The sequence below is a fragment of the Podarcis tiliguerta genome, assembly GCF_965153285.1.
Source record: "Podarcis tiliguerta genome assembly, chromosome: 11".
Taxonomy (NCBI): domain Eukaryota; kingdom Metazoa; phylum Chordata; class Lepidosauria; order Squamata; family Lacertidae; genus Podarcis; species Podarcis tiliguerta.
In genome coordinates this window covers 30,182,532-30,196,475 of record NC_139544.1, presented here as the reverse complement: position 1 = coordinate 30,196,475, position 13,944 = coordinate 30,182,532, and the positions used below count along the sequence as shown (strand labels likewise).

Genomic DNA, 13,944 nt, shown 5'->3' with positions numbered 1-13,944 from the left:
TGAGCAACTACACTACATTATGACAAAAAAGGCGACAACTCATAGGGTGGAATTCAACATTCAGTTCCCTTCATTGCCTGATCAGTTTACCAGGTTCAGAGTGTGAGGCAAGGAAATATTTGGAGCATTTTCAGTGTTTCTTAATGAAGTGTTATCGGAGCAATCAGCGGATGTGGCTGCCCAGCTGTTGCTGTGTACAGCCATGGCTTTTGTGCGCTGCATGGAACTTCATGTGTCAGCTTGTGGCAACTCTCCAGGCCTCCAACCAAGGACATCTTGAGAAATGCAGGTCCCTCCCTGCATTATATAAACACCTTGTCAATGTCAGAGCAGCACAAAATTCTTAGAAGAGAAATGGAACTGTGACTGTAGACAGAGAGGATGCTTTCTCCATCTTGTTTTCAAATGTGCTATCTTTTATTCACTCTTTGAAAATGTTATCAACAGGGCAGGCTTTTATGTGAGAGAGAGAGAGAGAAAGAGAGAGGGAGAGAGAGAGAGGGAGAGGGAGAGGGAGAGGGAGAGGGAGAGGGAGAGGGAGACTGGCCCTCTCAGCTGCTTGTGGGATTCCGTAGACTGACGATATCACATGTAGGTGCCACAGTTGGTTTTTCCACAGAAGAATGAACCCATTCTTGCTTTTAGCTTCTACAGTCTAAGGTAATAAGGAACAAAGTGCGACTTGAAAGCAAGTGTATGTCAAATCCCCAGGGAAACAGATGCAGTGAATGCAATATTTCCTCCCGACTTGCAAAATCTTCCATTGTTCTTTCGTTCTATGTTTGAAACAAAGGAAACCGTGGGAAGATAATAGAAAGACTTCTGAATTAGGACAGCAACAGGGCGTACCTGTGATTGGTCAGAGATCCTATGCCATAGTCAAAGAGCATTCTGATGCATTTCCTGTATCAGTTTATGAAGAAAATAAATTAAAAGATAGGCACAGATGCTGTTGCTAAGAGGGTACTTTGAGTTAATCTGAGATATGTGTTTTGACATGGGGAAGGAGGCAGTTTCCAAGAATTTGTTGTGTCCCAGTGAACTGGGAAACAGGTAGCTGGGCTCGAGGCTTTCAAAGCAAGCTCAAGCTAGATTTATAATAAGTCTGCATCATACATGAAAACAACCACTTGCTGCTTCTTTAACCCAGAATGCCCCCTGAGCTGCTAGTCCTGTGTGCAACCTAGGATTAACAAGCCTGCAATCTAGGATCCTGGCTACATAAGAAGAGCCATGCTTGATCAGACCAAAGGTCCACTTACTTCAGCATCCTATTCCCAACTATAGCCAAACAAATGTATCTGGGCAAGAAGGCATTTGCCCTCTCCCATTCTTTCTTCCCAGTAGTTGATACTGAGATACCTGGACATTCCATTTAGTTATCATGAATAGGAGCAACGGGTAGACTGTGCACTCGTCTAAACCCTTTCAAAGTCATCTCAGGTAGCAACTGTCATCACATCTTGCAGCAGCACATTCCAAAAAATGAATTGTGTGCTTTGTAGGGATGAGCGAATCTGTAAATTTCTGTTGCTCTCCATTTCTCATTTTCCCAATCTTAAATTTGATTCTCCACAGCTCTGGTGGAGCCATCATCTTGATTCTCGACTCATAGGAGTTATAAGAAATGTTTTGAATAAACCTCATGAAAATATAGCACCAGCATTTTAATGGTCATCTTTCTACTATACACATTTGGGTATGCAATTTTGCCCAATGGACACATATTTGCAAATCAACCATTCTTCATATGTAAATGTAAATTTTTATAAATATATGTTTTCATGTACATTTTTACCCTAGTATATGCATTTTTGTGCACATTACTCGGCACTGCAAAATTTAAAAGAACTGCAAATTCCAAATAATGGCTGTGCTTTGATTCACCTGCTGTTTCAGAAAGTGCACATTTAGGTAGGACCATACTGAAATGCAAACTGAATCAAATTTCTCTCCCATCATTTGAAGATGTCTAGCCTTTTGTCCACCCTGCATCTGCTCTTGATCAGTGCCATTGAGTGATAGTGAATTCTAGTCTTAGGAGAGAGATAGAGGTCAGATGAAGAAATGCTTCTGAATGCCAGTTGCTGGTATTGTCCCACAGAGAGAGTAGGAAGAGTGGTCTTGTGTTCAGGTCCTGCTTGCAGGTTTCCCACAGGTTGGCCACTTTGAGAACAGGATACTTTACTAGATGGGTGACTGGTCTGATCCAGCAGGCTCTTCTTATGCTCTCATGTTCTTAAAGAGACACTTCTCATGAAAATCAGGAAAACCCTGTAGTAGTCATGAACTAGAGACCCCTTTGTAGAGCTTTCTAGCCTACCATGTAGGTTACAAAAGCATGATTGTCCTTCCCTAGGTCTAAGTCTGGCAAAACGAAGCAGGGCAGGCAGGTCATAGAATCATAGAGTTGGAGAGTTGGAGGGAACCATCTTCTCCAACTCCCTGGAATGCAGCAGGCCCACATGGGGATCGAACCTGCAATCTTGGCATTATCAGCACTACACTTTAACCAACATTACTTGTTTTCTAAATCAGGGGTGGGGAACTTGTGGCCACCCAGAACTTGTTGTTTGACTCCAACCCTCTGACCATGCTGGCGGGGACTGATATGAGTTGGAGTCCTCAAACATCAGGAGGACCACAGTTTCCCCATCCCTGGTCTAAATGAATGCTAAAGAATTTAGCAGGCCAAGACACCAGTGAGAAGCTGCTGTTTTCCCCAACCAGGAACTAAAATAACAAACTGAGAAAATTTCAGGACTCCACAGTACTCTAATTAAAAGAGCAGAGCTCTTAACAAGTTTTCATTATTTTCTCTCTCTGGGTAAGTCAGGTGTTATCTAATTCAAAGCACTTAGACCTGCATGTGTCTCATGTGGACAGAGTCTAATTACATAACTAATTATTTTTCATCATTAACCTGCTTACACTGTATCAAGCTCATTCGTTAAGGTGTTAATAATGCTCCCCAGCCCTGAATCATCTGTGCCATTCTCTTTCGCTGACTGTCATTGGAGTCTACAAGAAAAAATCTGTCATCATGAGCGCATCATGTTTCTAGCCTGAAAAGATACAATGGAATGTCAACAGAGACCTGATGATCCGGTCTAGGGAAGTGTGAGGATTTTGAGTTTCGCCAGGCCACAAAGGCAATGAGTGAAAATGGTTACCTTTGGTAGGTGATGGAGAGAGCCTGTCCTGCATCAGAGATTGCTGTCATGGCCTCCAAGACCTTCCAGTGACTGCAGTTAGTCCATCATCTCCACTGACAGACTTTATGTCTAGAGCCCTTTATCCCCACAAGGTGCCTCTGAGTCATAGCTTACTCCTTCTTTGCCACCATCCATAGTTGGCCAGTTGTCAGCACTAATTTCAACAGAGCTTAAAAATGATCCACGTGAATGCTGTTAACTTCAGAAGTATGATAGAGCATTGCTTTGCCCACATGTCTCAGTGGGAACTAGTGAGAAATGCATGAGAAAGTGCTTTCTTCCATATCTCCCTTTGCTTGTAGATCATTTGCTGAGGCCTTTGTCCAGGTGCCTCCTTCAGCAGAAGCTTGCAATTCCACAATAGCAATACCGTTGATAAAGGATTTCTCAGCAATGATGCTCTGGCTGTGGAACACCTTCCTTAAAAAGGCAGACTTTTTTTTAACATTCCTGTTCACCCAACCATTTAAACTTAGTTGTTTTAAGGATTTTCTCTGTTTATTTTTTATTTTAAAATATTATAAATGGCTTAACATGGGCGTAAACTGGCCAGGATCCAGTTATAATCATGCAGCCCCATGAATTTCAGTGAGGAGTTAAGCATGAGTTGAAAGTGTAAAACAGTTTACCCAGAAGTAATCCTGCTAATTTCAATGGGGCTTATTTCCTAGTAAGTAAATTTAGAACTGCAGTCAAATCTCTACCACTAAATTCAACAGTATTTAAAATGACTTACCTTTGGGCTAAGTACACTCTATATTTAAAATTTAAGCTGCAAACCAAACAAAGGGCAAGGAATTCTATGCATTGTCTCTCCACATTCTTCTGATACATTATGTATGTTGATATGACAAGCAGAAAACTGTATTGGATGGCTAATATTGTGAAGCAGAGAGCTGTGGTTATGAGATTTGACAGTCATCTCTAAACAACTGTTTTATCAATTCTATTAAAAGACAGTTTAGGCTCACCTTCAGTTTTTTCCTCCCCGAAACAATGAGGTTATCTGCAAGTCTGAAATGACAATAGCGAGTTTATTGTGCTAGGTATGTATGATCTGGGGTGAACAGGAGACATTTTATGCAAGCATCTCCCGAGCAGATGTTTACACAATGGAAAACAAACAAATCATATTTCATAGAGGAAGAGACACACTGAAATTAATGCCTTAGTTTAGTTGAAGCTACTCAATAGATTATAGGAAGATTTGTATGGCAATTGCTAGCAATGCATGCTTTAAATGGCATGGAAGCAAGTATACCGTGAATGCACAACCAACCCATGTGAGGTTTGTCAGCTTGGCTTCAACAATAACATGACAGAATCCCATGGTTGCTGATGTCTTGATAACTTAAACGTGGATCATTAGTAATCAAGTAAAAACTGTAACCATTACCGGCTGCATACACAAGCCAGTTTCTTTCATTTCCCAGACATCTCCCTGCCTGTTGATTTCCGCATTATATGTAAGCCTTCACACAACATAAAAGCCACTTTGGGAAAAAGGTTAGCACTCATTTCTGTGTTATTTGATTCCAGAGGGGGGGGGGGAATCATTTGCAGCCCCTTAACCTGGAAAATCATGGCAGAAAAGTGATAAATTTGGGGCAGTATACCAGCATCCAGTCCTGTTTTCATGGGGAAATCATAGGGGAACAGAAGCAATTATGTGTAGAATGGGAAGAGGAGTAGCGACATTATCCAGTGTTGTTCACTGTTGCATCACACAACAGCAACTGGTAGGAATGAAGTTTAGCACTGCATGCTAGTATTTTGGTTAAAAAGCCATGGTTCCACAACACAACAGGTACTGCCGTGTGAAAGGAACATTAGAAAATGAGGAATAATCAGGAAAAGCTAGGGGGCAGAGGATGGCAAGCGCAGAGCCAAGCGCAGTGTGGCTTCAGTGACCAGCTGCTCCTGAGCACTCTTATAATAGTTGATGTGCACTTGAAGAAATGGAGAAAAGAGTTTCAGAGATACTGGTGATTGAGCTATGAGCTTTTGAAAGGTCAAGGTCACTTAACTTTTGTAATATTGATGGCTTAGTGTATAGACGCATCTCCCTGCCATATCAATCACTGGATTCTAGCAGGGGTCCTTTGTATATAATCAGTCAAAATGTGCAATGCTTTTCTAGGTTTCAATTAATAGATTATACAGATTTGTGCAATGTTTAATTATAAGATAGATCTAAGCCACGAAGAACATAGGATTCTCATAAAAAATATAGATACAATGCAAACAATAAAACTATTAAATACATTGGTGATACAACATATATAACACATAGCTGGTTCATACTTCAGGGAAAGCTTGAGCGAATAAATAATTTTTTAGAAAGTGTCTGAAATTTCGTATTGCAGGCACTTGCTTGATATTAATACGTAAGGAGTTCCACAGTAATGAGACTGCTACACCAAATGCTATACAGGCACTGTTAAGAAATGTCTCTCCTAACAATTGTAGTAGTCAGGCATTCCCCTGAGTGGCAAATTGATTCCACAATAAAGAAGTAACTACCCTAAAGCAGGCTGAATTTTTTTTTTAAAAAAAGTTTGGATCAGCACTATCAGAAAAAAGTTTCTCAGCAAGACTAGGGGAGTGGGTGGTTGTCTCCCCTTCCTCCAAATAACCTTATTCCATTCAAAACGAAGATGAAACACTGTCAGGCTATTCCACCAGCATCACATGTTAGATATGTTTTTATTGTGAAAAGAGAGGGAGATGTTCAGAGCATAAGAAGAGCCTGCTGGACCAGACCAATGGACCATCTGTTCCAGCATCCTGTTCTCACAGTGGCCAACCAAATGCTTGTGAGAAACCTGCAAGCAAGACCTGAGCACAAGAGCACTCTCCCCCTCCTGTGGTTTTCAGCAACTGGTATTCAAAAACATTATTGCCTCTAACTGGGGAGGCAGAACATAGCCATTTCACTGGAAGAGTTAGCCACTTCTCCAACAACGGTTCCATTTTGGCATGCCCCTAAAGAATATACCAATCTCTGAGGACCATTTCTGCCTCCATGCAGTCCTAAACTGGTGGAAAAAGCAGGACCTTATACTTCAGCCCAGCATTAGCTATAGCACCTGGTGGTGGGGGGGACCTTTCCCAGCCCAATGACCACATTTCTCCTTGGGCAACCCTCTGGGAGTCACATGCCAGTAGTGGATGGTGTTAGGATATAGTTCCGTTCCACCTTAAAAGGGAACATGCCTGTTTACTTCCAGCACTTGCTGGGAACTCCGTTTGTATATAGCTTTTGTGTTACTGCTGTTTGTGCTGGAGACGAAGGGAAGCAGACATGTTTTCCTTTGTTCCTGAACTATGCTGAATAAAATGCTGTACATTATGCTTACACATTTCTCTGTCCGCCTCTTCTGCTGTGAGAAGATTTATGCACTCTGCTGACAGAGCGTGCATGGGTCTCTAAACGTATCTGAGGCTCGTGTTGCTAATTGATGCTGTTCCAAGGGAGACCGGCTGCCGGCCGGTGGCTGCAGCCAGCTGGGGGCCTGCCTGATGCCTGCCTGATGCCCCCGTCTTTCTGGCAGTATCCCAACAGCAGGGTTATAGGCCCAGATCCATGGCGCTTACAGGAGAGTAAGGCTGCTGATGGCTGCTGCGAGACCCCTGGCAGTGACAGAGGTATGTGAAGCTGATCGTCCCAGCCGTGGCTAGAAGGCTTTTAAAGTCTGTGCCAAGAACCAATTAGGCCGGACAGAGAAGCAAGCAGGACCAGAGGGGAAAGTGGGCAGAGTAACACATCTAAATCTCACCTTTGTGCACACACACTTCTCTTTGTTCTTCACCTAGGCAAGAAAGAGGCATGGCCAGAGTTCAAGGACATATTCTAAGCAAGCAACAACACCCAAGGAGAGTGCACAGCAAAGTCATTGAGCAGTGTAGCCTGAGGAAAGAGGGTGTGTGGGTGGGGAGGGGATGTGTCCAGAGAGTGGGCACTAGAGGGCCACTTGTGCTCTCCAGGCCTGAGGTGACTAGAGCATCGAATCAGGCCAGGTTAGGAGTCAGAGAGAGCTACCATTAAACTAGTAATTCTCCTCATACATTTCTCTTGTACATCCTAACACCAGACATGTCTATGTGAAGAAACAGCACAGATGTTTGTCATACTTGAACTGGCATTTTGTTCCAAAGTCCCAACAAAAGGAGTGCCATGACAATTGAAGAGTAAACACATTTGCTAAGCATTATAGCAATCACACAAAGCACTGATGTGATTGTTTGCTTTGATATTTGTAATTTGTATTACACTCCCTCATCCCATCAATCCTCTAAGCTGACAATATCAACAGAGCATTGGTTTGTGAAAGCATCATTTTAGACATTGGCTAATTTAATACTTAGAGCTGAAAATCAGCTGGGATGAGACAGTGATCTTATGAAACATTGATCTGCTGAATCTCCACAGGATGAAAGAAATGCTACAGAAATTAGATTATTCAAAGCGATTTACTCGACAAGAGGGATTTGAAAATAGTGCATAACTAGGATCAATAGCAATATATGCGATGGAAAAACTACAAGCCATTTAACTCTTCACTTCAGTGGTTCCTTCCAGGGACTTCTGACCTAAGCTGCCTCCATTTTCCCCTTTTGTGAAATGGGAATGATAATCATACACTGCTGTACTAATTGGTTAATGGCTCTGAAAAATCTCTGAAGCTGTAAAGGTAACAGTGCAGCATAATTATTGCTATTATTAGTACACTATTATTAATGTAAGTTCAGCATACGGATATAATTGAAGCAACAGATAGCACAAGAAGAGAGATCTTGCTTTAAGATTGTGTGAGAAACAGTATGAGTTGAATACTTTCCCCCTCTTTGTGATAGGTCCCCCCCCCCACCTAATATTTATTTATTAATTACATTTCTGGCTCTCCCTCCCAAAGGAGTGTAGCTTGCCAAAGGGCGGCAAATGACAAAGTAACAATACAACACAATAAAAATAAAATTACTGTGAAAATATTAAGAATGTCTAAAAACATTTAGGTTGGCCATGTTAATTTATTCCATAAGGATAGTGAGTCAGTTTGGTCCTTGATATAATATTTCTGAGTTGATTTAACCCATTGTCAAAGCAGACCCTGAAGTACAACTGGCTACACTGAAGATAGCTTTGCATGAAAAGAGCCCCTCCAAACATTTGCAAGTTCTTTAACCTTTCTCATCCATTTACACAAATTTCTGTAGTAGGGCCAGCCCTACCATTAGGTAAAATGAAGTGGCTGCCTGAGGCAGCAAATACAGGTGAGTGAGGAGCAGTGACAAGATGTTACAGTGGTACCTCAGGTTACATACACTTCAGGTTACATACACTTCAGGTTACAGACTCCGCTAACCCAGAAATAGTGCTTCAGGTTAAGAACTTTGCTTCAGGATGAGAACAGAAATCGGGCTCCGGTGGCACGGCAGCAGCAGCAGGCCCCATTAGCTAAAGTGGTGCTTCAGGTTAAGAACAGTTTCAGGTTAAGTACGAACCTCCAGAATGAATTAAGTACTTAACCTGAGGTACCACTAGAGATCTGTTTGTGCCACATGGCCTGACTTGTCCTAGCCTACTGCCCTCAGCAGCAGTGGAAGATGCTGTTGCACCACCAGTGTTGGGTAAGTAAGAAGGCAGCGGGGTGGTAGTGGACCTTGGCATGCTCACTCCTATTTTCATGTTGGCTTTGCACACACCTGAAGAGAGCTAAAGACTTTGTTCACATGACTGAGCAGGATATTGAATGTGTTGAAGTTGGAGCAGGGGCTCTGATACTCGGTACCTCCATATATATCCATATGAGTTCTGTACACAACAGCTGATGACAGTTAATGACTCCATGAAGGTTGTGGTGTGACTGATTCCACTAGAATGATGAGTAGGTGCAATTTGTTGTTTCATTGTGTGTTTGTGTGTGTGCGATGTTAAGTACTTGCTCTAATAACCTTTATATGAGCCTGGGGATACTTTGTTTGGTTGCATGACCAGGACTTGGGAAAAAGAATGATAACATACTGGGAATAAAAAGTAGATTTCACTCAGAATATATTTTGGAACCACCGTGTAGATACAGGAACTGGAAGTGTGACTAATTTGAAATTGGCAGCACAAGGCTGTTACCTGCTTGTTGTTTCCTGAAAAAATTACTCTCTGTTTTTGCTATTAACTTGTTTTTATTGTTGAGAGTATTATACAGATTCGTACTGAACAATGCATGTTAGTTCAGTTCAAAGAATACTTATAATGGTGGTTTTCAACTGTTTGTTTTACATCAGCAGTAGCATAACCTCGTGTTTATGGAGAAAACCCTACATCAAATCAAAAGAATGCTGAAATAATATTTTCAAAATCCAAGTAAAGTGGTATTTTTACCTCCCACATTTTGAAGTGTTGGGGTGGGGGAGAGACAAACCAGGCAAATTTAGGGCATTTTGAAATGTCTCTTTTCAAAAAGAAACTGCTGTTGCCCTCATCTCACATTACAATTTCCTGTTGTCTATAGCAATTGGATAACGCCCTTTAGTCCAGAGGTGGGGAACTTATGACTCTCCAGATATTGCTGGACTTTCATTTCCATCAACCCTGGCCTGTGGTTAAGCTGCCTGGGGTTGGTGAGCATTGGAGTCCAACAACCACAAGATTCTCCACCTATGCCCTTGATAAGAACATTTGTAACACCTATTGAAAAAGAATGGAAGATGCATTTTAAATCTGAATGCCACGGGCAATCATTACAGATAGCAGATTCCAAATGGGCATCATTATCTTATCACCTAGCTCCACCTTTATGTGATGTGTTGAGGCTTCATTTTCACTTAGATATCTAAAATCAGCACTGCATAAAGAACAGCACAATAAGGGGATGTCTACATGAATCTAAAAGCTATTGCTTTCAGGGTTTATTTTTTTTTAATCTGCTATTTAATTTGTATTGTGTGATTTGCTAATCAGTAATATTTTTTTAAAAAATCAAATGGAAGTTCATTGGTAGCGAGACTATTGGGAAGAGAGTTTGAGTATGTATTTGAACTTTGTTTATTGCTACTTAGTTGTCTATCATTAAGTCTAATTAATATAAATATTTTTTAAAAATAAAAATTGTCCAGTAGCACCTTAAAAGGTAAAGGTAAAGGTACCCCTGACCATTAGGTCTAGTTGCAAACGACTGGGGTTGCGGCCCTCATCTCGCTTTACTGGCCAAGGGAGCTGGTTTTTGTCCGCAGACAGCTTCCGGGTCATGTGGCCAGCATGACTAAGCTGCTTCTGGCGAACCAGAGCAGCACATGGAAATGCCTTTTACCTTCCCGCTGGAGCGGTACCTATTTATCTACTTGCACTCTGACGTGCTTTCGAACTGCAAGGTTGGCAGGAGCAGGGACCGAGCAATGGGAGCGCACCCCGTTATGGTGCTACTGGACATTTTATATATATATATATATTTCCACGTATCTGAAGAAGTGGGTATGCACATGAAAGCTCATACCAAGAACAAACTTAGTTGGTCTCTAAGATGCTACTGGAATTTTTTATTATTTTTTATATATATTTCTACTGCATCAGACCAATACGGCTACCTACCTGAATCTACGGTAATTAATATGACACTGTTGTTCATCTAGTCTTCTCCACTTGGAATTGGCTCTCTCTGCATCTTGCTACTTGTTTTAATCAGAGTTGCCAGATATAGAACTTGGGACCTTCTGCATACTAAGGATCTCTCATAGAGCTATGCCTAGTCCCCCAGTGACCAGTCAAAGCAGAGGGATTTTCAGCTCCTACTATTGGTTGCCTAGTGAAATACACTTTTACTAAGGGGGATGGTGAATCTACCAGTTTCAATTTCTCTCTTAAGTTTGCTCCACTGCATTTCCACCTAAGTTTGCAAAGAAAAGAAAAGAAAAAGAAACTTCCTCTTGAAAATTCATCAACATTTTAGAACAACTTTTTTTAATAGACACATTTTTGTATGCAATCTTGCCCAATATACACATTTTACCTTCCACAATGCAATTTTGCATGGCTATGCACACTTTAGTATATGATTTTTTGTGGAGAACTTCACCTCAAAATTCAGAGAAGTATAAATTTTGAAGGATGACTGTTTCAGTTTCTGTATAACTATTCAGAAAGTGTGAATTAGGCAGCTTCAGATTTAATTGTGACCTGAATCAGATCCTCAACCCCCACCACCACCCTTATCCTAGGGCTGACTTGCTTGATGGGACTGTGCACACACAGACTGCTATATCCCAGACTGGGAAGAGCATTTTGGGATTGACACAATTGGATTATTGTGAGTTTCCTTGAGCTCCTTTCCTGAGTTTTCTTCTTTTTCTTTTTTTGGGGAGGTATTTCCATCAATCCATCTGTTATCTTCTTGAAATACATGATGGTGTTGATTGCATAGACTGGTTTTTAGGGTAGGTCAATAATTCTGTGTTGAGGCATGAGCCTTTCCTATCAACTCTCCATTTCTAAAGTTTTAATATAGCTGCACCTAAGTAAAGGTATACTTATTCCCTCATAATTATTAGCTTACATCTACCACCCTTTCTGCTTTAACTTCATCTCATCCCTTTCTCCCTGGCTTTCCACAATTTCTTTATAGACTTTGCAAACCTCTCTCCATTTCTGCCTTCACACTCCCCATAGAAATGCTAACATTTGAATCTGCTCTCTTGCAAGATGTAGATCTCATCATATAGAAGCAACTCAGGTGCACCTGATGTTTGCATTAACTTTCCATTGTTAAGACATTCCCTAGACACCTTTTGGAGGTTTAGATTTAATCAGTCAGCACCTTTAAGAAATGTATAGCAGGGGAATTTTTTATATTAAAAAAAAAATACAATGTAGAGTGCTTCAGCAATTGTGACTGCAGGGGATCCCAATTGTCAGGGCTTGAAAATGAGTCAGGCTATATGCATTTTCCCATGGGATGTAGTTAAGAAGCCTCTCTGACAGAGGCTAGAGGCAAAAAGAAATCGGATGTGTAATTGATGATTTGCATATGCAGAAAAAAAATTCCAATCTATTCAATTGAGCAATTACAAATAGTTTCAAAATATCTTGTATTTTTATGTTATGCGGCTGTGGAGAATGTAATCCACTTTCCATTTGTCCTAAATTTGTGCTGTTCAGGTTTGCCACAGCCCAGCATGTGTCAGAGTGTAAAACAGACCTTTGTATAGCAACACAAACCACTAGTCAGGGAGGTGCAAGCTACTCCATGACCAATTTCTAGCTCAATACCTACAATATGCTCTTGATTGGCGCATTAGAACATTCCTTCTCAGTGGAATGCAGTGGCGTGGATTTTGTGACCTTCTGTTGATTGATGGTGCTGGAAGCCAATGGGTGAGCACCAACATTCTATATCACATTACTCTCTTCTCGTTTTCCTTTGAATTTCAGCACAAGAAACCCTGCCATCATGTGCTGTTTCAGCTTTTCAGGATGCTGGAAGTGGGCAAGGGACATTTCAAAAGGAGTCAAGGAAGAGGCTCAGCAAGGTTCAAAGGAAAGAAGAAGGAATAGGAGGAGGCAGAAATAGTCCCAGGGTCCGGCAGAGAACACTAGACTTATTCTTTGCAGTCTTTATAGCATGAAGTATATAGCATGTACTTGTCAGGAGTGTGTGCAGGAGCCAGGCCCTGTGACCAGTAGGGCTTTGCAGGACTGGGGCTTTCCTAAGTTTGTTCTGAAGAGGCACAGGTGAGGCCGATTGGTAAATCACAGCACCTGGTGGCAAGAGCCGGGAAGGGATATGAGGTCAGCATTTCCCTTTGGCTGTTTGACACAGCAACACGCTTCCTGCCTTGTTGTGTTTGGCTTCTTGACTCTTTGCTTCCTGATCCTCAGACCCTTGGCTTCTTGACTGCCGGCTATCTGACTCTTGGCTTCCTGACTCCTGGCTTCCAAACTCTTGTTCCTGCTCCCATCCCACCGTCTTGCCCTCAGTCCTGATGTCCTCCGCCAGGACTTCAACCAGACCGTGACAATACTGACTGACATGGGAGTTGCTATTAGCCAACATGGTGGTGGTGGAAAGGACCACAGCCTAGTGGCAGAGCACTTTCTTCTCATGTAGAAGGTTTCAGGTTCAATCTCTGACATGTTTGGACAGGGCTGGGAATCCCTGTCTGAAATCCTGGAGAGCTGCTGCCCTTCAGTGTTGATAACCCTGAGTTAAATGAACCAATGGCTCTAACTCAGTATATCAAAGCTTTCTATTTTCTATGCTGTGGACACCGGAGAAGTGGCTGGTGGGATGACATTCTCTCATTTTTACTACACCACTTTCCTCTAAGCTTTTTTCCAGTTTGTGCATAGGGTCCTGACAATGCCTTGCCAGTGTCATGCTGCTCTAACTTGGTCACCATCATGGGATGCCCATTGAGTTGCTCTATGCTGCTCCTGCACTTTCAAGGCTTTAACTGCTCTCCTGTGAGATTCATCCATAGAGGTAAAAAAATTTGGATCTTTAAACTTAATCCATGCAAGCATGTATTACCAATCTCCCAGACCCTAAATAATAATAATAATAATAATAATAATAATAATAATAATAATAATAATAATAAAAAAACCAGATGCCCTCCAGGTGTTGTTTCTTCCTGCCAGTGTTTCGTCTCCATGGGTTAGACACAGGCATAGCAATCAATAGCTCACTTTCACACTTCAAAATATTTTCTTGTGATATCTTAGCTGGTTTGATGG

At 41.6% G+C, this 13,944-nt stretch overlaps 1 long non-coding RNA gene across 1 annotated transcript in view; it reads right to left on the bottom strand.

The window, feature by feature from the left end:
* Positions 1 to 692: 692 nt before the first annotated feature.
* LOC310659801 overlaps positions 693 to 13,944 on the bottom strand; it is a 28,770-nt gene continuing 15,518 nt past the window's right edge. The window contains exons 2-3 of the long non-coding RNA XR_014503019.1: positions 4,187 to 4,229; positions 693 to 776 (exon numbers count right to left, since the gene is read on the bottom strand). This is a non-coding gene — a long non-coding RNA (uncharacterized lncRNA). The remainder of the gene's footprint in view (positions 777 to 4,186; positions 4,230 to 13,944) is intronic.